The sequence below is a fragment of the Numida meleagris genome, chromosome Z (assembly GCF_002078875.1).
Source record: "Numida meleagris isolate 19003 breed g44 Domestic line chromosome Z, NumMel1.0, whole genome shotgun sequence".
In the NCBI taxonomy this organism is placed as follows: Eukaryota; Metazoa; Chordata; class Aves; order Galliformes; family Numididae; genus Numida; species Numida meleagris.
In genome coordinates this window covers 39570580-39593781 of record NC_034438.1, presented here as the reverse complement: position 1 = coordinate 39593781, position 23202 = coordinate 39570580, and the positions used below count along the sequence as shown (strand labels likewise).

At 37.1% G+C, this 23202-nt stretch overlaps 1 long non-coding RNA gene across 2 annotated transcripts in view; it reads right to left on the bottom strand.

Annotated features, from left to right (window-relative positions):
- The window catches only part of LOC110390324, a 31784-nt gene continuing 8865 nt past the window's right edge, over window positions 284-23202 (bottom strand). The window contains exons 2-4 of one of the 2 annotated variants that reach the window (XR_002433696.1): window positions 7517-7612; window positions 7210-7281; window positions 284-496 (exon numbers count right to left, since the gene is read on the bottom strand). This is a non-coding gene — a long non-coding RNA (uncharacterized LOC110390324). Of the gene's footprint in view, window positions 497-2276; window positions 5215-7209; window positions 7282-7516; window positions 7613-23202 lie in introns of those variants that run through there. The other variant, XR_002433697.1, reaches the window with a different exon arrangement.

Here is a 23202-nt window from a genome sequence, read left to right as displayed (position 1 = left end):
TGGTGAAGTGGTCTATTTCTCAAAGATTTAGAAGAGCTGCTCCTTAGCAGCCCACCTTACTAGATATAACACAGAACAACCTCTCTTTTGCTACCTGGACTGAAATACTTTTATTTCATTTCAAAGTCTTATATAATTAAACTGTGCCTACCTGTTTATTTTTTTACTTTTCATCTGCTCTTCTGTCTGTCTTTATAGAATCATAGAATTAGCTAGGTTGGAAAAGACCTACAAGATCATCCAGTACAACCATCCACCTACCACCAATAACCCCACTGAACCATATCTCTCAACGCTATATCTAAATGTTTCTTGAACACAAGAAACATTTGTGTTTTGTTCAACACAAGAACAAGACATGCAAACTTTTCTCAATATGCTTCTCTCACTTTCACAGCTTATTCCATATGGCACCACTTATCTTCAGCCCACTTCCTGAAGAATTCTGTCAACCGTTCACACTCTTCTTTTCAAGTGACTCATGAAGGCACGCAACCTGAGAAAAGGGGATGAAGAAATTTTGGCCTACTCATCTAGTGAATAGATACATGTATATATGCATAGATACTTATGAGTCATGAGACTAACAAGATGTGCTCTTAACTTTTACCCTTTCTTTTCAACTCTCTCACAATTCATTCTTTTCCCTCTTACTTCTTTGTGAATATACTGTCTAATTAGACTGTAACATATTTGAATATTTGAATAGGAGTCATCTTTTTATATTTTTATGAAGACCTCTGAACATCACATTTATACATTGGTGAAGTGCTTTACAATTCACTAGTCTCTGATATTTTAAAGCTAAACATTTACTTGAGATCCTTAAAGGGCTTTTTTTTCAGTGATGTGAATAAGGTGATAAAACAATGATTAGAACAATTTAATTTTTGCACTTCAGAAGTGCAAAATTTTTTTAATACTTCTAGCTATAGTATTTTAATAAATGAATTCCAGTGACAAAAAATATGTCACATGAGAAGTCAGTATTTTTGTCTTCCTCTTAATTCACACTGAGGTATGGTTGTACATGTGGGTGTATTATTTAACTTGTAAAGCTGAAAAGTCATACCAATAGTTCTGAAACTTGCTAGATGTCTTAATCTATGCTTGAAATGTGTGGAAAGTCTCCCACTGGTTTTTGTGGGTGTTCAGTCAAGTTCTGCATGTTCTTCCATCTTTCTGCTTCAGTTTTTAGCAGTTTGGCAAAAATTTCAGAGCTGCAAGCCCCTTTTCAAGCCTAATGGCATTTTCATGGACTTAAATTCTTGAATTCTATGTATCCTAGTCTAACTGGAATCTGGACTTTAATCATGTTTATGAGAGAATAGCCAAATGGACAAAAGTTCCTACTTGTCTTCTCCAGTTCTTTTATATACAACATAATTTTGGATGATTCTATGTTTCCTCTGTGTCTGAATCCTTAATTACCGCTCATGAGTTTGTATTTAAGGTCTGAAAACATGCTAATGAAAGTTTGGAAGAGAAATCAGACCAATAAGAAACAAAAATCTGTCCTTAAGCTGACATTAGGCTAGTGAGGCTTATAGCACTAGTAACAGAACCTTGTTTAATTGGCTTTCTTAACTGCAATAATAATAAACTCATTGTTCAGTAGGAATTTATGTACAGGGCCAGGCTGAACAGAGTGGCAGAGTACCCACATGGGTGTACAAGACCAGGCTGTTCTACTCTATATTCAGCAGAAGGAAAGAGTTGTTGATAACAAATTTCCTTAAGAGGAGAAGTTTAATTTAAATCTAGGATAAAAGTAGGAAGAGCAGCAGACAAATAGTATTGGTCTAAATACTTAAATTATGAAAGAAAGGATACGAAAGGAAGTAATTAAGAGATATAAGACACTATCAGTTTATCCTATTTTCAAGTATTTCAGAACCTGTTGAGTGTCAAGTAGGAGGTCACACACATTAAAAATCCAAAATCCTATTAAAAATAATACATTGTTGCTGTCCGACACTTTGGCTCTTTGGCTGTGGGAGAGAAAAGTCACCCTGCCATCTTTCAGAATTCTTTTTCAGAGAGCAGTAGAAGTTTTATTATCAGTTGAGCAAGGCCCTCTTGTCAGTGATTGACAGGGTTTGACCCTTCAGATTTCCTCCATAGCCATACATAACAGTTTGAGACTTGCAGACAAGTGCTTCTGATAAAAATTCAGCGGGTCTTGGAAAATCTGAAAATTCACCCATGGGTTTTATGTGGTATATATGAGCTATCACTGCAGTTGGTAGAAAAATTCACAGCCTGGAAATTCAAAATACTTTGATCAAAATCTTTTTTATTCTTACAGTAATAGACAGCTCTTAGTGCATTTGACATGTAGAAATATTGTTTCAGATTCAGAATGGCATTCTAAGAATGTATTGTTACACAAGTATATGTCTTTGTTATCATGAGATCAGATGTGGTACTTGGGGTGCTGATGACCTCTCTCATTCAGAAGTTTGGAGTGAAGCTGATAGGTTGCACTTCCCGTTTTTCCTTGTCTTCTCTTTTCTACCTCTGACTTTCCAGTTTTTATTACTCAGTTTCATATATGTTTAAAGATGGTGGTGAAGGTCAGACAAAAAAAAAAAAAAAAAAAAAGTGAAATTCCCAGTTAGTAGAACAATCAGCTGATTCAAAAGCTCTTCTCATTCTTTAGCATTTGAAATGATTTAAGAAATAATTTGTTATTCAAAGAAAGTACAAATTAACTGCATTACAAGCTCAAGTTTTAAACAAAGGGCACGGAAGATCTAGAAAACTCAGATAAATCATGGTCCTTTGCAATCTGGACATTTGCACAAAGATCTGAGATGTATGCCTAGGAGTCTGATAGTATCTTTTCCTGTATGTGTCTTCAGTCATTTAAAAACACGATCATGATCATTGGTTTCTGTGGTCATTCAGTGGTCGCAGCATCATTCCTAGAGGACAAAGATGTGCTCAAACTTTTATCAAATTCCTTAGAAGTTTTATCATTGATTAAAACTAGGGAAGGAGTGCTTTCCTAAATAAATGTACAGGCTGAACAAATCTCTTCACCCATAGGTCATTTAGCAGATCAGAGTTGGAACATACTTGTAGGACAGTGTTTTGAAAGTCTGCACCATTACATATTTCATTGTATCAATTCTGTGAATAAGTCGATGAGATCAGTATCTAGGACATTCAGTTTAATAGCTTTCATGACAACTAAGTTCAGTATATAAACTAATCTATAGCTAGAATTTCAGTATCTTCAGCCCATCACCTATTGTATTGTTCAACAAATCACAGAAAGGAAGCTGTTCTTACTGCACTACAGCAATGTGATTATATGATTTGACATTCTGTATATGAACACTGTTTATGTATTTTTAAAAGCATCTGGAAATAATATTTTTCCTCTTACTAGTTTCTCTAAGTTCACAAGGCAAGATGTTTGAAAAACATAGGTAAAGGGGAGGAAAGAGTAGCGCTGGCAGTGAATGCAACAAAATCCCTTAAGGGTAATGCCCAAGTAACTAGATTCTGACCTCGGTATGTAAAGGAGCAAAACCATGGTATTTCAAGGTTAAGACATAAGACCCAGTTGCAAAGCTGAGAGAGTTTTGATGTTTGGTACTTTCATGATCCTCCAGTATCTAGCCAACATGGATAAATTGCAAGATTCAAAGATCACATAGTTCACTACCTTTATGTGAATTTGGTGATCTGTTTTCCCCAACTGTCGCTGTTGTTCTTTTACTAGGCAGAATCTTCAACGATCTCTGCTCTTAGCATCCATGTAGTGATTAACCTTCATTTTTTACTCTTGCCTCTTTCTCATTGCCGTTTGGGGATCTTGAACCAAAGGCTCTTGATGACCTCTTTTTGTTGTTGTTGTTTTAGTTAGTTTGTTTTGTTTGTTTAAGAAAACACTCAACAGCAAGGCACTTCTCTAACCACATTACACCTGTCTTTTTCAAATCTTTGGAATCCTTTTCTAGGATTGGTAATTCTCAATATAACTCATTTATTCATTTATTTATATATCTAGATAATTATTTAGTTTGGAATCTGTATTTAATTACATGATGCAAGAGAAATTTACATCATTGTTAGCTTACACTCAAGCTCAGATGAGGGGATTTTAATGATAGGATTTACAGAAACAGAGGCTGGTCAGATGAGCATGAATGAGTGTACAGAAAATATTTTTACTAGGAAGAGCCTCTCTACATTTGAGAGAGGAACATGAAAGGCACTTTTATGTCTCTGAGGTAAAATCGTAATCCCGTAAGTGTCATGGGAGAAGAAATCTCAGACTTTGTCACCAATTGCTAAAGTTCTACATTTTTTCCTGTGACAGATGCAGTAAAATTCAGATAGACAAAAGGAACAAAAATATTCTCAATGTGATTAGATACATCTGTAGTTTGCAACAGAGTAAGCAGATAATGAATATTAAATTGCAGGATATTAATGAAATATAATCTTCCACATTAAAACTCACGTATGTTTTGCATATTATTAGTTGCATAAATGGCAGACTCCGTGAAGTGTGCAAAGGCTCCACTTGGTACAATGCTTCTACTGCACTGCAGTCAGATGCAGAAGTCAACATATTTTTCCAGCAGACGATGACAAAAGTTATGGATTCCTTTAGCTGTTTTCCTTTACTGACATAACAGGTTGGTGGATGTTTACAGAAGTTCTGAGAAGAATCTGCTGAGGATGAGGAAATTTTAAAATGGTTCTCTGAGTCAATTTTTATAAATGATCTTTTTCATATTGTTCTGAGCCAGTGCCCCCTTATGCCCTTAAATAAGTGTCTGACTTTAGATAACTCCATTGGCTTTTAACTCTATTATCATCCGAAGACATTCTTGATGATTGTGTCATAGGCGCTAGTGACTGTTAGTCATCTTTGTCTGCTGTTCTCTAGCAATGATATTGCAGATCCCGTGTGTTGATTCCATTTTCTTTTTATGTGCCTTTCAGTTTTGAAGCGCATGATCTTCCTGTTTGATTGTCCGTTTTGTCTGGAATTCTGTTGTTCTCCCAGTGGATTCATAAACCAGAGGTGAAATCTATGTAAAAATTTCTGAGCAAGTGAAATTAGGAATTTCGTCATGCATTTCAATTAGGAAAAACATGACCAAGAGAAAGGCTTTCCAACCACTGTTCTTCATTTCATTTCAACAGCTATTTTTGCAGCAGAATCAGTTACTACATAGTAGCTTCATGTATCTATTTTTGAACAAACATGGGATTTAAACATTGATTAGTTGGAATAGATGAGTTCTGTGGTTAAGATTCTTCATATCTTGCAAATACATTTGGCATTTTTGGGAATTATTTATGACTTCAGTTGCTCTGTGTTTGCCAGTAGTTCTTGATAAAAAATCATCATGACTCTAAGCTTAGTGTGGGATATCTAATGCTGATTCAAAAAGAATAGATAAATGATGAATTTTAAATATCTAGTAACTGCTAAAATAAACCTGGTGGTTTGCCATGTCAGTGGATGTAGATCATTATTAATTCACAATAATTGGTGGATTATTATATCAGATATATGTGAGATAGTCACCAAAAATACAGCTAATTCTAGACCATTCTATGAGATTCATCACTGTTTTTATTAGCCAGAAGAGTGAACAGATGCTCCTCACAGTTTTAAGAGTGGCCAGTCATTTTAGAATGTTTGCTTTTCAATACCAAAAGAGACAGCGAATTCTTCAATTTTTTTCTAAAAACTCTTAGTACTCATACTTAAGTGCAGACAACATGCTCTAAATTGTATAGAAAGCATGATATTTGCTATAGCCTGTCATAGCTTCATATTCTGGGAACCTTATGCTTCTTTCAGTGAGTAAAATATAATAAAAATACTGGGCTCAGAAATAGCTCTCAATGAAACGTGCGTTAAATGTATTTATGAAGTGCATGGAAACAATATGTTCTGCTTTTTCTCTTAAAAATGTCAAGAAAGAAATGTATCTTTTTAATTTTATTTTTTTAAGGTTAAATTTCCATGGCCCCACTGGCTTTTCATATCATCTTCCAATAAACCTTCAGAAATCCATTTTGCCCCTGCACCTCCAAGACCAATTGCCTGATAGACAGAGACACTTGAGAAAGCTACAGATAAATTAATAGTAGAGAATGTGCTCTAGGACTGTGCCTGGCTGCTCTTGAAATCCTACTGAAGGCTGAATTATTTGTATTAAGATATGCCGACATTCAAGCCTCTGTGAGTCAATTCTTTGTAACAGTTTCCAATATTTTTATACCCAAGAGAGCAGCTTCATTCTTTATTATTGCTCAGGAATCAATACTCCCATTGCCCTCACAAAATGCTATACAAGCATTATTGGCATTTCACTTGGCAGTGAAGGGTATCAACATCAATCTTGCCAGCTGCACACTTCACTAACCCTGTTCCACTTCTCCAGTGTGAATTTGTATTCTGTTTGCACCGTGCTTTCCTGCTCAAACTGAATGGGAATCCTTAGCAGAGCCCTGACGCCTTTAGAGACTAAAAAATGAAAAGACGTCAGCGACAAAAGTAGTTTTCTCAACATGTGCATGTGTCTGTTTTACAGGGGTTACATGGAAGTTCCGAATGTGTCTAAACTGATTAAAATTAAAAACCAAACCAACAGAAAATCCAAAAAACTCATAACAAGACAAATGAGCAGAGAGCATTGCTTCTTATGTCAGTGTGGTAGACCTCATAAAAAGAAAGAAATCTAGATCTAAATTGTAGGTATTTTTTCCAAAGAGATACCACTGGTTATAAGGTGTTTTTTTTTTTTTTTTCAGAGCTTATGCAATCCTTTGAAATCCTAATTCTCAAATTGTCCTACATGTTGGGGATAAGTGATATATTGCTAAATAAACCAACATTTTATACTGGTGCAAAGGAAAGGCTTTTAGAACTTCAGCCACATTTTGCTCACTGCATCCATTTGATATGCTAGTTCAGTCACAAAGATTTGCATTGAACATGTAAATTCATCTTTAAACATGCAATTTCTAGACATAATCTAAAATGGAAATTGTTCAAACCATCCTGTCTCCTGCAGAGCTTTGTGTCACTGCAGAGCACAATAGAAGGCATACTTTGTTCAAATAACACTACAGTCAAGTCAGTTAGAGTACCATTAATAAAGTAATAAACTCATCAGTGTATAAGCTTTAAAACAACAAAAACATGCTATTCTTCTGCTTCCTTCTCACCTTTTGATGTTGAATCTGTGTGTGTTTCCCTCTATTTTGTGATTATGGCACAGCATATCCTAAGGTAAGTATCTAATAAAAAAATACTGATGTGAATTATTTTTGTTTCAAAGTGCTGGGATACATTTGGATAGCATATGTTTGTGCGTGGGGAACTGGATGAATGTGGGGCCATAAGACACTGAAGTAATATGATCATATTAATTATACTCAGGGTTTTTCAAGTTCTATTTAATTTTATGATTTTCAGAGCATTAGTTTCTTATGATATAGGAATGTTTGATTTCTTGTATATTGCTTGCTGTACCTTCCTGACATCAGCATGCGTCAAGGAAGCAGTATTTTCCCAGTCCTGTTTTTCCATCTGGTCCGGTCTGGTTCCATCTGCTTATGCTTTGGAAATCTATGGAACAGTATTTGAAAATACCTTTAAAATGTATCAACTGAGTATTTTATTTGACTCTAAAATTGCTTATTCACTGATTTTTGATTTGACATTACTTTAGCCTACGTTCAGGCATCTTTTGTGGCCAGTAGTCCTTCTTAAGTACATAAGACATTGCAGTGCTCCAATAGGCTGTTTCTCATTATCTATATGGAGGAGATACAGTAAACCAAGATCTTTGCTGCACCATCCCTAGAAAGTTGCTCCTAGAAAGTGAGACAGAGATTAAAAAAACATATTCCTGACAGGAATAATTCTGTAGGATGCAGAAAAAAGAATGAAGGAAAGTCAGAGACAAGAAGATCCCTCTCTGATTATAATAATGTTCATTTAAACAGCTAAGATGTACTACCACTGTTCAAGTAAACAATGGAAAGATGGGAAAGGCAGAGGAACTGTAAACGTCTGTCAGTATAACTCAAGAACAGAAATAACAAGCAAGGGACAAGGAAAATATTAGGAGATTAAAATCTCTTGTGTACATCTGGCAGACCACGTATTTTCCATGAGTTTTAATTGTACTAATATTATTATTACTAAAAATCCATGCTTGATATGAAAATAATAATTTTTAACATGTAAAACAACATGGTGACAGTTACTGTTAATTTTATCAATCTCTCCTGAGTCTGTTTTTAACATGATGGTGTCTTGCATGTTTTGGAGGGAAAAGCTAAATTCAAACAGCTGAAAAATGAAATGTGATACCAGGCATAAAACTGTTTTTCAAATTTGCAGAAGCTTGAACTAGCTTTTAATCTCACTCTAAAGATCTTTTTCTTTATCATTCCGTGTTTCTAGGACATTCAGTCAAACTGTGGGTGTGTTTAGGTAAATGACTCATCCTCCAAAGAAGCTGAGGACGCCCCATACATCTCGGCTTCTAGAATTCAAGATGCTGTTGTACTTTCTACAGATTTGTATAATGGTTGTAAAAGAGCAATGTTGGCATAACCCCACAAACATTTCTTACATCTATTTCCTGACAGTGTAGACGGCAGTGACCCTCCTCTTCATGCCTCATTGCATGAGACTTCTGGCACCAGTATTAGTATTGTGTGTAAGTAGAGACATGTTTTATGTAGTAATAAAAGTTTCAAAGTTTCTATTTTTGATCTACTTTGTGACAATAAAGCATTTAATTCTACAAGATTCTAGTCTACACTTTGTGAAGAATAAATCAACGTATAGACTCATCTATAACAATATTATCAAAAGATCACCACTACCACTAATCTAAATCAAAGCAGAAGCACTAAGATGCACACCTATGTGGATAATTAGGTTAAGAAATATATGATTAAGCTTAGAAAAGTACTAAGTTTTTCCTACATATCCCATTTCAAGTTCTTGGAGCATAGAGCAACAGCAAATACTGGGACATTTATTTAGGCATGAGATTTTAAATTCCATGGCTTAGACATTGACGGGAGAAATATATAAAACAGGCCATTTTCACACGAAAAGAAAAAGTTGGCAAGGATGATGTTGTTTGTCAACTTTCATGATGGCCAGTGCTAAATGAATTGGAGATATTCTGGTCCATTATGCTGATATATATCTGATTCATATCTTATACAAGCTGGGGCTGAATGTGAACCTGTTTGCCATCTACACCTTCTTGACTATTCTGCCACAAGAATGGATTATCCTTGTAATTTTTAGTGAGACTTATGAAGCCAGCATTTGCTTGCTCTTATTTTCTTTGTCTTATGTTAGGAATATGCAATTGGGATTCTCCGTGGGAAGGAGAACTTCAGTTTCTAATACAGCTCTCCAGACAAGGGCATAAACTGCAACCTTGTTCATTTTTTTCCATAGGCTTGTAACCCCCTGTAGAGAGCACTTTGTGATTGCTTCATTCTACGGTCCTATCAGCCACCCTGATCTGAAAGAAATTGCATTCCTGTGCTAGGCTCTTCTCTGGTTTACAGCAGCTCACTACATGGGCCTTGTATGACTCGCCCAGGCCCAAAGAAAAGCAGTCGCTCTGGGCACAGACATTAGAGTAAAACGGACTAAGGAAGGACAGTGTGCTGATAAAAAACATTGTTTTCTGCACCAGGCAGTGTTATCAGAAAATTAAGAGTGGAACCATCAGCATGTTGTGGGCATCAATACAAGCTATGGAAGTTTTGGATATTTAGTAAATTAGAAAGAAAAATTATATACATGTACATACATGTACAAATCCAGGATAGTGAACTCTGAAGTTTTATATTTAGATTGCTTTCAGGTAAAAAGCTGTGAGGTACTGTGTACATTTCTCCTGCTTTACTGTGCTCTCTTTCATCCTAGTAGGTGACTCCAAGCGTCTACCTGTGCCCTATCTTGATCGTGCAACTGAATTTACTGCTTTGTGACTCTTTTTCCATAAGTCCTGTTCCAATTCCATGTCCTTAATGTGGCACTTTTCACCCAGTGCCCTTTGTACATATATCTTTGGTCCTTCTCCTCATCTTCTCTGAGTTCCCTGGGTTTAATCCTGATTTCCTCACCATTGTAGGCTTTGTCTCTAATCACTTGCAATTTGTAAGTCCTGTTCTGTGGATTGGTATTCCTGTTTTGCTTCAGAAAAATGCTCTAGAAGGTGTTTGTTCCTCTCTGTTCCTCAAGCTACTTCTCAGAATTCCTGAAAGCATATCTACACTGCTGTTTACTCCCAGCAGCAGCTGCTGCATCAGTATTTTAGTGACTAATCAGCATGATATAAAGAGTTATTGGCATAGCCTGCCCAGAGAAGCTGTGGGTTCCCATCCTTGGAGGTGTTCAAGGCACCCTTGGATGGGACCCTGGGCAGCCTAATCTGGTGAGTGGGAACCCTGCCCAAGGCAGGATATTGGAACTAGAAGATCTCTAAGTTCCCTTCCAATCCATGCCATGCCATGAATAAACTGGAGTACAGAGTCAAAATCATTATGGAGATAAAAATTTTATCCTTTGTCAATGGTTTATGGGCTGGTTAGGCCTGGTTCCGTGACTAATGGGGTGACAGGACCCATAGACCCATGCCCTGGGAAGAGGGAAAGGGGAAAAAGGGGAAAGGGTAGGGAGATGGGCCTAAAAACAAAAACAGCGGCAATGATCTGAGGAGGAAAGCTAATTTACTAAATATGATATCGGAATGCAAGATAACACAATATAATACAATATAATACAATACAATTGGAATTGAAGCTAATAAATCAAACAAAATGAGAGTGTCCAAAAAAAACCAAAGGCCTTACTCTAATGCTGAAGGCAAGACGATTAGAGAGCACACATACTGCTGGGATGAGCAGAAAGGGAAAAGAGAGGAGCGTCTCGTGACCTGCGAACAGTTTTATCTTTCCTTCTGGAAGGAAAAATGGAAACGCAAAGTCCTCTGGGATATGTTCTTCTCTTCTGAGACAGGTGTACCTGGAAATATCAACAATCCACAGAACTGGAGCATTAACACCTTAACTCCCAGTGCACTACATGATGTTATGATGTGGAATACTGCTGACAAAAATTATAAAAACAGGACACCCGTGCAACCATGCCTTTGTGAAGTGCAGGTCTAACATGCTCTCTGGACCTTTCTATAAAAAAGAAAATATTTATAATTTTGTGATATATGACAAAGGAAAACTTGATGCAAATGTGGTTTTGGTGGACATTTTTTTCCTGTTTTTTTTACCTCATGAACTTCTTGAATGATTTACCCAGGCAACATCCAATTCTGAAATATCAGCTTTGTCTCATTCATAGTTTCCTCAAAATTCTCCTTTCACAAAAATGTAACTGAATTTCTTCAGTAACATCTTTAACTTGTGTCTCTGAGTATGGTGGATAATATAAACAGGATTTAGCTGAAAAAAAAAAAAAAAGTTGTTCTTGAGGTGTGATGCGGTGTGTTTTGCCTTCACCAAAAGGAAAAAAATGAACTAGGGACAGCTATTTGCAGAAATATGATAGAAAATTCCATGAACTCCAGACTAAATAGGATGTCAACTGATGGTACAAAACCTTCAAAAGGAAAGGTATTTTGGAAGTAGATGTTTGCAGAACTAGTGCAGCCTTTTACAAGGCAAACATAAACTGTGAACTATATCTCAATTAACTAATTAGTCAACTCATGCTGATGTGTCCAGCCTCTCATTCCTTGCACAGAAACAATATCTTTGTTCAAAGTGGGACAGAAATATCAAAAAATATATATCCCTTTACACTTTTTTGTAAGTGGCATTGTTTAGATATTACAGTGATGTGGGTGATTGTCAGCGGTTTACGGGCATTTGGCCCGGTTCTGTGACGAAGGGGATGGGGGACCCACGGGCCCACGCCCCAGGAAAAGGGAAAAGGGGAAAAGGAGATGGCCCTGAGAGCAAAGAACAGTGGCAACAATCTGAGGAGAAACAAACTAATTTACTAAATAAAATATCGGAATGCAAAACAACACACTATAATACAATTACAATTTAAGCTGATAAATCCAATACAGAGAGAGAGAATGTCCCAAAATCAAAGTAGGCCTTACTCTACTACAGACGATAAGATGGCTGGAGAGCGAGGTGCTGCCAAGACGAGAGACGGCGGAAAAAAGGGACAAGGTCTCGTGATCTGCAAGTTTTTATACTGCGAGCTTTTATCTTTTCCCTGCGGCTGGAAAATGGTAACAGAGGAGCAAAGTACCGTGGGGAATGTAGTAGTCCTTCTCTTCTGAGAACCAGGTACATTCACTACATGATGTTATGATGTGGAGTACCAATAACCGAAAATCATAAAACCATGACAGTGATGAAGTCATAAAACTGTAAAGCAACTCACTTCAAGTTATAGCACCAAGTTTATCTATTTTGCTGTTTTATCCATAGCTGTAAAAAGTAATCTGTTTTTGGAGGATTCAAACAAGATAATTAGTAGCAATTACTTATCAAGATACTGAAAAAGATTACCTAAAAATAAGAGTAAGAGGAATAAAAATAAGAAGTTATTAAAAATTGCATTTTAATAAAGTAACTGGATTGTGAATATGTCTAGCATTATTTTGGTATGTTTAGTCATTAATATTGTATTTCTGCTTTAACTTCTTAAAGGAATGAAAAAAAAGAGGTTTTTCCTATAATCAAGTTGTGTTTCTCTCTAGATTTCTTATGAAATGACTGTTTTATGCCTTAATGAAAGGTGAAAAGCAAAATGGGAAAAGAGATGGTAACAATCTTTAGAACATTTTTCTTGGCAGAGCAGGAACTAATTTCATGGTCAGTAGAAAGAAGTGTGTTTAGAACAGATTCTGCTTGCAGATGATATTCTGGGTTGTACTAGGGCTGTTTAAACTGATTGTGATGGCATGACATACGAGAGAAACAGATAAGTTGTAATATTTTTTTTGTAGCTAGCTCAGTGCTCAGCTTGTAACAATTTTGTGCTCAAGCCATTCAACAAGCATGATGAGGATGATAATCAACTTTTGTTTTTAGGTTCCTTCTAGCTTATTGTAAAGTAATTTAATTAAAATATGTCCTTATTGGCATTTTACTGTCTCTGCCTGCTCTTCTTACTGCTTTCCTGAAAGGGAGATGTATGACATCCTGTAGGCATCAATGATATCTTTCAATAGTCAGTTCATGTTCTTTGAAATTATTTTCATTTCATGGAAGGAATTTATTGTGAGGAAATAGAAGTGATTATCTTATGTAGATCTGTGGGGAAGAATCCTTTCTCTCAAGGTATTCTGTTTATGTATCGAGACTGTGTTTTGTGGAGGCTGGGAATGGAAAAGTGTGTTTATTGAGTGGTTTCTTTGGAAAGTAAGGTTGGTGCCAGAGTGAAGGCTGGAAGATCAGGCCATGGGAGATCTTATTCAGTTCAGAGCCTTACATGTATTGCAAGATAATTTTGCCAAGGTAGCTCTATGAATTTCTCCCTAACCTTTTATTTCTTGTTTGTTTAAGTTCTTCCAAGCATGACCCAGTTCTATCAATCTCATAATTCTGCCGTAATTTACTGGGCTTTCTCTTTAGGCAGGGATTTATCAGATTCTAGACATCAGGTAGCTCTGGCAAATGCCTGCCATGTTCATGCATGTGCATACCACAGAGTCGTGTGAGCTACACCTGGTCTTCATGTCTTAGATCAAGCAGTGCTGGCGGGTCTGTCTCTTGCTCTTTTTTAGTAAAGCACCCAAATTTCTTTAGTGTTCATCAGTCAGTGAATGTTAGTGGCTGCCACTTTTTTCTACATGGAAAAATTCAACGACACACCCTTACTTCATATTCACTTCTATGTCAGACGATATTTTGTCAGACTGCCCCTCTTCTGTCATCTGTCTCATGGCAACAAAATTTAATGGAATATTGGTGGGAAGGTTCAGCCTCTACTGCCATCACCAAAATTCTCCTCAGATGTCATGGGCCAAAATAATAAAATAGGAGGCATTATTTTTGGAGCGCACTCATACATTAAAGATGTAAATATAAACTGGAATGAGACTATAGATAAATGTGATGCTCTTTAAACATCCTCTTTTTATAATGCAAGTTAGTTCTGAACAGTGATTTAAGACTCTTTGTAAGAAGAGAGTCATGAAGAACAACTCCTTCCTGAGCATCTTAAATTATTTATGTCTCCTAGACAATCGCTATTATCTCTTAAAATCACAAATGGCTTTTATTTGCTAGGAGCAGAGTGGGGAGAAGGTATGCACATTGTTTGTATCTGTTTAAGCCTGAGGCTAATATTTTTAACAGAGCAGAAATACAGCATTACCTGGTCTTAGTCATTTCTCCTCATGAAGGAAGAAGTTGATCTGAGTACCCACTGCAATGTAGCTGCAACTAATGATGCAATGAAGGCCATATCTGTTTCAATTTTTTTTTAACATTTATTTTGCAAAAAAAAAAAAAGTCAAATTTGAAATTTTTGTGATTTTTTAGTAGAAAATTTGCATTCATTTTCTTTTGGTATACTTAGTACTTGTAAAAATTTCATCATACTTTAAGGTATATTAGAGAATTTCAGATGAGTTATTATTTGTGATCTTGCTCATGGAAAATTTTTGAACTACTATACGCATTCCCGCTGGCGTGAGAGAATTGTCTGACGACATGCAAGTAATCTTATCAGTTGAAGCTGGTCTTTAAGTTCTGAGCCCCTTGGGTTGTTAAAAAACTAAGTCCCTTTCCCCACTTTTTTTTGTGCTATTAATTTTTGTTGTACAGGTGTTTAGAACCTCTAATCCTTACTTTTTTCCCACTTAGCACCTTGACACTGCTGATTTGCAGAAATTGCATAAAAATGATCCAGCTCAATGACAGTTTAAACCAGAACTTAACAGTTGTTTTACTTTTTTTGTTTGTTTTGTTTTCTTTTGTTATTCTCTACTGACACTCTTTAATTTGGTACAAAATCCAAAGTCTGTAGCCTTTTGCCTGGGATATCTTAGATTTTGGATTTGGCCAAGAGTTCAATTAGAAGTATTACATGTGCTCTTACCTCTTTTAGGTGTAATTTGTGTTACGTTAGGATGAGGTATTGAAAATAGGAGTTGTTGACTTGAACTGTGACTGTGTTTAATTCCCTGGGAAATTCTTGAATAGTTTGTTGCTCCTGGATAGTCTGGAGGTTTTTGCTTGCTTCTTTTTTCTCCACTCAATTTTGTTTATGCAAGACATGACAGGAAGGGAAGAAGAAGGTTATTTGTCCCTGTGGGGACAACAGAGAGAGAGAGAGCTCTCTCGTGTTGATTCAGTTGATGATGTTATTGCTTAGTATTTTTTTTTTTCATTATTTCTCTGCTTGCATATAAGACTACGTTATTTCTCCTGTTATGTCCATTTTTACTGTGGAAGCAGCCCCACAAAGATGATAGTTTGACTGCAACAGTTCTTATTTTCCTGTTTCCACGTGGTGGCTCAATGGAGCAACCAGTTTTTCGAGGCAAAGGCAGTATGTGTGGTGGAGATTATTTCTTTGTTTTGGTACTCAAGCACAATGGAACGTGAAGCCACCCCTTCATTCTATTTTCTTTCATTGCTGCTGATAAATGTTCCCAGGTTGTTGCAATTTTTTTTCTCTTTTATTTCGTAAATGGTATTAGGAAACAAGTTCTTATATCCATAGTCTCAGAGTATCTAATGCTGCTCATCAATAAGACCTAGGCAGTAAGCTAAGGTTTAGATAATGGGATTATTTAAGCTTCTAGGTAATTTAAGCATTTTGCATTAGTGAAAGGGGGTCGCTCAATGCATTCCCTGGTGTGAGCTATAAGAAGTAGCTGATGTACTTCTCAATTTTATTCTGATTATTGTCAGAGGCCTCAGAGAGCTGTTTGAATGTACTTCAGTCATTTGTTTGTGGCTTAGCCTTAGCTTCTGTGTTTCTGCATCATGATCATAACATTGGGAAGAGCACTGAGAGGGTGACATAGGAGAAAGCCCTGGAGCGAAGAGGGGCCCAAGAAAGCTGGTTGGTATTCAAGGACCATCTCCTCCAACCCCAGAAGCAGTGCATCCTGAGAAAAAGGAAGGCAGGCAAGAGTGCCAGAAGGCTTTCGTGGATCAACAAGGAGCTCCTGCACTTACTTAAGCTCAAAAAGATAGTCTACAGGGAGTGGAAGCAGGAATAAGTTACATGGGAGGACTACAGAGGAGTTGTCCAAGCAGCCATCAGGTTAGGAAAGTTAAAACGCAGACAAAATTAAATCTAGCCAGGGATGCAAGGGGGAACAAGAAGAAATTCTACAGGCACATCAGTGATAAAAAGAAAGTCGGAGGATGTGGGCCCTCTCCAGAAGGAAATTGGAGACCTGGTTCTGAGGGATATGGAGAAAACTGAGGTGCTCAGTGACTTCTTTGCCCCAGTCTTCACCAGCAAGGGCTCTAGCCACGCTGCCCATGTTACAGAAAACAATGGTAAGAACTTGGAGAAGGAAGATGTGTCTGCTGTAAGTGAAGAGCAGGTTTGAGGCCATCTAAAGAACCTGAAGGTGCACAGGTCCATGGGGTGTGATGAGATCCATCCACAGGTTCTGAGGGAAGTGGCGGATGAAGTTGCCAAGTTGCTATCCATCACATTTGAAATGTCATGGCAGTCTGATGAAGTTCCCACTGACTAGAAAAGGGGAAACACAACCCCCATTCTCAAGAAGGGAAAAACAGAAGATCCAGGGAACTACAGGCCAGTCAGTCTCACCTCTGTGCCTGGCAAGATCATGGAGCAGATCCTCCTGAAGGACCTATTAAGGCACATGGAAAAGAAAGACTAGGTGATTAGTGGTAACAAACATGGCTTCACCAAGGGCAAGTCATGTCTGACAAACTTGGTGGCCTTTTATGATGGAATTACAGCATCAGTGGATAAAGAAAGAGCAACTGACATCATCAACCTGAACTTGTGCAAAGCATTTGACTCTGTCTTACATGACATCCTGGTTGCCAAATTGGAGAAAAATGGATTTGATGGATGCATGCTCAGCAAGTTTGCAGATGACACCAAGCTGAGTGTTGCCACTGACACACTAGAGGGAAAGGATGCTATCCAGAGGGACCTGGACAGGCTTGAGAGGTGGACCCGTGCACACCTCATGAGGTAAAACAAGGCCAAGTGCAAGATTCTGCACCTGGTGATCTCAAGCACAGATACAGTTTGAGACTCAGGTGGAATCTTATACATGTGGATAAAGGAGGGTGCAATGAAGACAGAGCCAGGCTTTTCAGTGATGGCCAGTACCAAGCCAAGAGGCAGTGGGTACAAACTTGAATACAGGAAACGCTTCTTTTCAGTGTGTTTAACTGAGCATTGGCACAGGTTGCTCAGAGAAGTTGTGGAGTCCACCTCCTTGGAGATTGTCAAAGCTGGCTGGAGATAGTTGCGAACAACCTATACTAAATGGCACTGCTCAAGCAGAGGATTGAACTAGATGACCTCCAGATGTTCTTCCCAATCTCAGTCATTCTGTGATTATTTTTGTCACGAGCCCTCTATATACTGCAGAAAATCATTTTTGTAGAAATTATCTTAATTCTGTGTGCAGTAAATTCTTCATGGAAGTAGCAAAACAGAGTTGGTTACATTAAATATTTTATAATCATGACACAGAATGTATGGATGATGATTTGTTAGTGGAAACACATGAGGCACATGTATACTTTCCTAAAGTACCATTCTAATTTTTTAAAGAGTGTATTAAAATTGAGTTTCTGAATGAATCTAGTGAGAAGAAGATGTAGAAATCTGATAAAGAGAAGCTGGAAAATCATGCCACCAATTCTGTGCGAGATGGTTTAAAATGTTTACATCATTTCTATGTATTTTTCTCTTTTCATAAACTGGATACTCATAAGAGAAATATAAGAGAATTTCTGAAAATCCAAGGCAAGTATTCAACTAGTGATTGCACACCAATATAGGTCATCAGAATTGCTAGATTTATTGGCACAGGTGACAAAGGAAAGTGTAGCTTTAGGAGGTTAATTCAGAAAGGAGTTCTCACATCAAACTACCCAGTAAGCTTTTCTTCTGGCCCACCTTCCCTGGGCATGCTTGTAAAAAATATCAAAAGTGTGCATACATGAGTGTGGGACACTGCAAAAGAAGAAATATTTCATGTAGTTCCTGCTAGGCCTGTGCTAATTTTTCCCAAGATAAATTCCTGTTTCATGTTCCTGTCTTGCACTTGACGTAGCTAAACTGTAGACACAGGTGCTGAGGCCATTCTCCTTACTCTCAGTCCAGAGCTTTGCTATGAAGAAACTGTACAATTACTATAAACTGGAGATTATATTGTCATATGAACAGATGGACGTAAGATATTGCCCAAGTCAGACTGATGCAATATTTATAAGACGCTGCTGAAATGATCTGGGATGGATATTTAATACTAGAGCTTCCAAGCCAGAAAAGCCATCCTTTGCTGCAAATGCTTGTGGCTTTAAAGTCTGGCTCATCTTCTCATCTCTCTTCACAAGGTCATGATAACTTACTTGTGTGCTGACACTAATCATCATCATCTCTAAGTAGTATTGATCTGTTAGTCTCTCTCTGCCAGTCATCTTTATACAGCATATGCTGTCACCACAAAGCCTTCTGTTAGAAAGCTTTACCTGAAAATAAGGCTATTAGCAGCTGGTTTTAAATTCTGTCAGTCTACTTCCCACTTCCTAATGCATACACTTTAATATAATGTATGATTATTACCATCAAGTATTAGCAACCTGAATACATTCCCAGAGATGGGAAAAGGAAAGTATGAATGAAAAAAGAAAATCTTTACTGTGTGATTTTTTTTTTTGTTATGATTCTATAGTCTTTAGAAAGAGAAAAGGTACTGTCAGGCAGAAGCTACTTGGGAAAAAAATCTTGATAAAAGTGCTTCAGTGTCTCATAAAGGCAAAAATCTTCACATTTTTACCCCACAGACCTTAAAAATTTGGAGAGAAAGATAAATTCCTGCCAAATAAATTTCCCTTAATTCACACATGATTTTTTTTGTTTCTTTGTTTGTTTGTTTCTTAGAATTTTCTTGAGTGTGTTATACCTCAGAACAAAAATTTATTAGGGAATGACCCCACTGATGTATCTGCACACCAGTCAGCATATTTTGCAGATTCCTACATATCCTTACTAAGAGTGAAATGAAACTAGTTTATATATATATATAATATATATATATAATATATATATTTTCATTGCTAAAATGCCATTGACTATTGCTTATAAAGTGTGGTGGTCAAAGGCAGAATTTCTACTTGATTTTCTTCTACCATGATGTTTTCTCATAAAAATAGAAGAAACAATCTAACTCGCACATAAACAAGTCTAGACTCTTGATAAAATTGATTTGAGTTAATCAATTAAGATAATCAGACTTATAATTTTCAGATTTAGTGGCAACTCTACAAGATTCTGAGTACTTCCATAAATATATTTGTTAAACTATGACAACAATCTGACATTTGCAATAAATTACTTTGTTTCTTGTCACTGTAATGGTGTAAGTGTAAATCGACTTTCTCAGGTCTTATTACCTGTTTTTTGCTCCTTACTGGGTTATTTTTCTTCATCTTTTTCTCTCCTATTGTCCTGATTTTTTATAATCTATGTGAAGATTAAATAACTAGAGCCTGAGTTTTCTGGGCATGCCTGTAATCACTGGTTGAGGTTTTCAAAGAGCAGTGAAGAACTGTGAAAACCACACAGCACTTTGCTCACTCCCCTTCCTCCCAGTGGGACAGAGGTAGAATTGGAAAAAAAAACAAAAACTCATAGGTTTAGATATAAACTATTTACTAACACAAAAAAAAATTAAAATAGTAGTAATGATAATTGAATGTCCAGTAGCTCTGAGAGAAACACTGAGAAAAGATCTGAGAGGCTTTGAGACTTTGAAACTTCTGGATGAGCGCTCACACAAATCAAGCATCCACCACTGACTGTACCAATGCTGGAACCCAGGTTGGTGATCTCTTCCTCTGTTCATCCTTCTTCTCTCTCCCCTACCCCCTCTGTCTCACTTTTTCCTTCTTTTCCTTCTTTTTAACTTCTAAAATTAGCAAGTAATGCAAGACTTACTTCGATTTCTTATAAAGTCACATAGTTTAGCTGCACAGCTTAGGCCAATATAATTGTAATAGTGCCAACACTTTTAACATAATCAATTTCCCAAGTTGCTGTTTGGCAGTCCTAGAACTTCCTCAGCACGTCACTGTGTTTGCATGAATGCATGAACATTAGGGAAAGGCAAGGAGAGCATAGGAGGCCCCAGCAGGGAAATCTAGTAAATGAAAAGGTCCTGTGTGATCTAAGATCCCTGGCTGATTTGCGAGGCATGATGAACACACTTCACTACTACCTGCCTCAAGTTACTTAGGTAGACAGTGACAGATCATTTTGTCAAGCCTGAAGGCAGTGAGATCAGTTTGCCTATAAAAACAAATAAATCCATGCCTGAGGCTGATGTTAAAAAAAAGATTTACAAGGCTCACTGATGCATGGAGCCCTCTCAGAGAGGATTTTGGCTGCTGGATCTGTATGCCTACCCTGTTCCACCTTTGCTGCAATTTGCAAAAAGAGTTAATAACTTTCTTCTGATTGCAGGATGCTATCATATTTTTTACTAGCAATTGCACAGTAAACAGACAAGAAACATCATATACAAAGGCAAAGAAGAAAAGAGAAGCAAAGGGTCTTTTACAAAAACTCGTATAAAAGAAAGCCATCTTTTGATGGCTGACCTTTTAGTCATACATTTTCAGGGACAGACTGAACAAAAAAACCTCATCAAGTTGTTGAAAGAATTTTGTCTTCCATTCTGCATAAAAACAAAAAGCAACTGCTCTTCTAATTAAGACAGGAAAGAAAACACACAGAATCATAATTTTGTAGAAACAAATACTTGCAACCTACTTTATGTACTAGGAACTAAAACGTGTCTTTTGTTTATGGAAAGAGCTTTTAATTAACCTAAATCTATTACAGCCAATAAAACTTATCTGCTGATACAAGTTAGAATTCATGGCAAAGGTCAAATGAAAGGTCAAATTATGGTTGTTCTTTATCCTCTTTGAGATCCGGAAGAGATTAGCAAAATAGACATTCATGATAGGAGGATGACATAGGAAGCTGTGTTAGGTTACTTAGAGTTTAATTTGATTCTTTAGTGTTGAATTCTTTCTTCTGTCTGTTATCCTGGCGTTGTTCATAGCATCCTAGAAACACAGTCAGCACTGAACTTCCACATAGGCCCATCTAGTAGTCGGTATAAACTTAGTAGAAAAGATCCTTACTACAGTGAACAAAAATAGAGGAATATTTGGCTGAAAATTCTAGAAAAATAAAGTAATGAAACTGCAGTATTACATTTTAAAAGTGATATCCATGCTTTCTACAATGACTCATAGCATGGAGTTTGTTTATTTGCAGAAGTGAGAGAAGTCTACTCCAGAGAGTCATGCAGTGCTGTTTCTCAAATATAGTTACCTTTTGGTCTTAGGGAACAAACATAGTAAACTGTGAGCCCCTCTTTCACTTTCCATGTCACTAATAGTCTTTCTCTCATTTGGTGAATGTGTATTTCTTTGGTTAGAACAAGAATGTATGGGGTGGTTTGACATTCAGAGGCAGGTGGGATTTATCAAGCTGTGTGTGCAACTTAAAATCTAAGGAAAATTCATCTGCTGCAAAAATGTCCATCTTCTGAATGATTACTTATGTTCCTGTTTTTCTTATGACTTTGTATTATTTTTGTTAATTGAAAGGAATTTTAAGAAAAATATAGTTAGTAAGAGAAGAAAAGTGAGCGTGGAACTAAGTTTTTTGGGCAGAGACTTTTGGTTCTCTTTTTGAAAAGAATTATTGCGAGGGTCTAGTAGTTGATTAGAGTATCCAGGCATAGCTAGAATACAAGGAATAATAATACATAGCAACGAGTTATTATCGCAATTGGATGGAGAGAGTTGCAGAAAAATTAAACCAGTTTGGTTTTGGACAAATGAATTATTTGAATAGTGACAAATTTTCTTCCTTTTCTTTCCTATCCTTTTCCCAGCTCCAGGTGTTTGTTCTGCTACAGAGCCTGTCCATGGAAAAGAATGTTGCTTCCAGAGTTGGATACTTGGAAACAAATGAAGACCAAGCACAACCACATCTCAAGTGTGTTTCTGCAAAAAACGTGTTGAAAGGGGTGTATACTATTGATTGTGTTCTTGATAATATCTAATAATGCTTTGCTTTAGAAAAAGCTATCTCTAACATCAGAACTTGCCTTGAAGGCAACATCATTAGGATCTTGAAAGAGTTTCTCAGTGCTGTTCAGAAACTTGAGCATGAGTAAAACAGCTGGCTGTAAAAAGTGGATGAAATAGTTTTCCAGTGATTTTAATGAAGAACTAGGTGCTCAGGATGCTTCAGTCTAATATGTGTAACTTTACACAATCAAATTATTATTGAGTCTTCCAGTCGATCTTATTTTTCAATGGCAACTACAATTTATCCATCAAATATATATGAATTTCTGATCAAACCTAGATTACACATACAAAAGTGAATAAGAATTCAGGGCCTCATCTGGAGTACTGCGTCCAGGCCTGGTGCCCCCAGCACAAGAAAGATGTGGTTGTTGATACGGGTCCAGAGGAGGGCCACCAAGATGATCAGAGGGCTGGAGCACCTCTCCTATGAAGAAAGTTTGAGGGAACTAGGCTTGTTTAGTTTGGAGAAGAGAAGGCTCCGGGGAGACCTCATTGTGGCCTTCCAGTACTAGAAAGGGAGTGTATAAACAGGAGGGGGAATGACTGTTTATATGGGTTGATAGTGATAGGGCAAGGGGGAATGGTTTTAAACTAAGGCAGGGGAGGTTTAGGTTAGATATTAGGAGGAAGTTTTTCACACAGAGGGTGGTGACGCACTGGAACAGGTTGCCTAAGGAGGTTGTAGATGCCCCATCTCTGAAGGCATTCAAGGCCAGACTGGATGTGGCTCTGGGCAGCCTGGTCCAGTGGTTGGCAACCCTGCACTCAGCAGGGGAGTTTGAAACTTGATGATCTTTGAGGTCCTTTTCAACCCAGGCCACTCTATGACTCTATGAT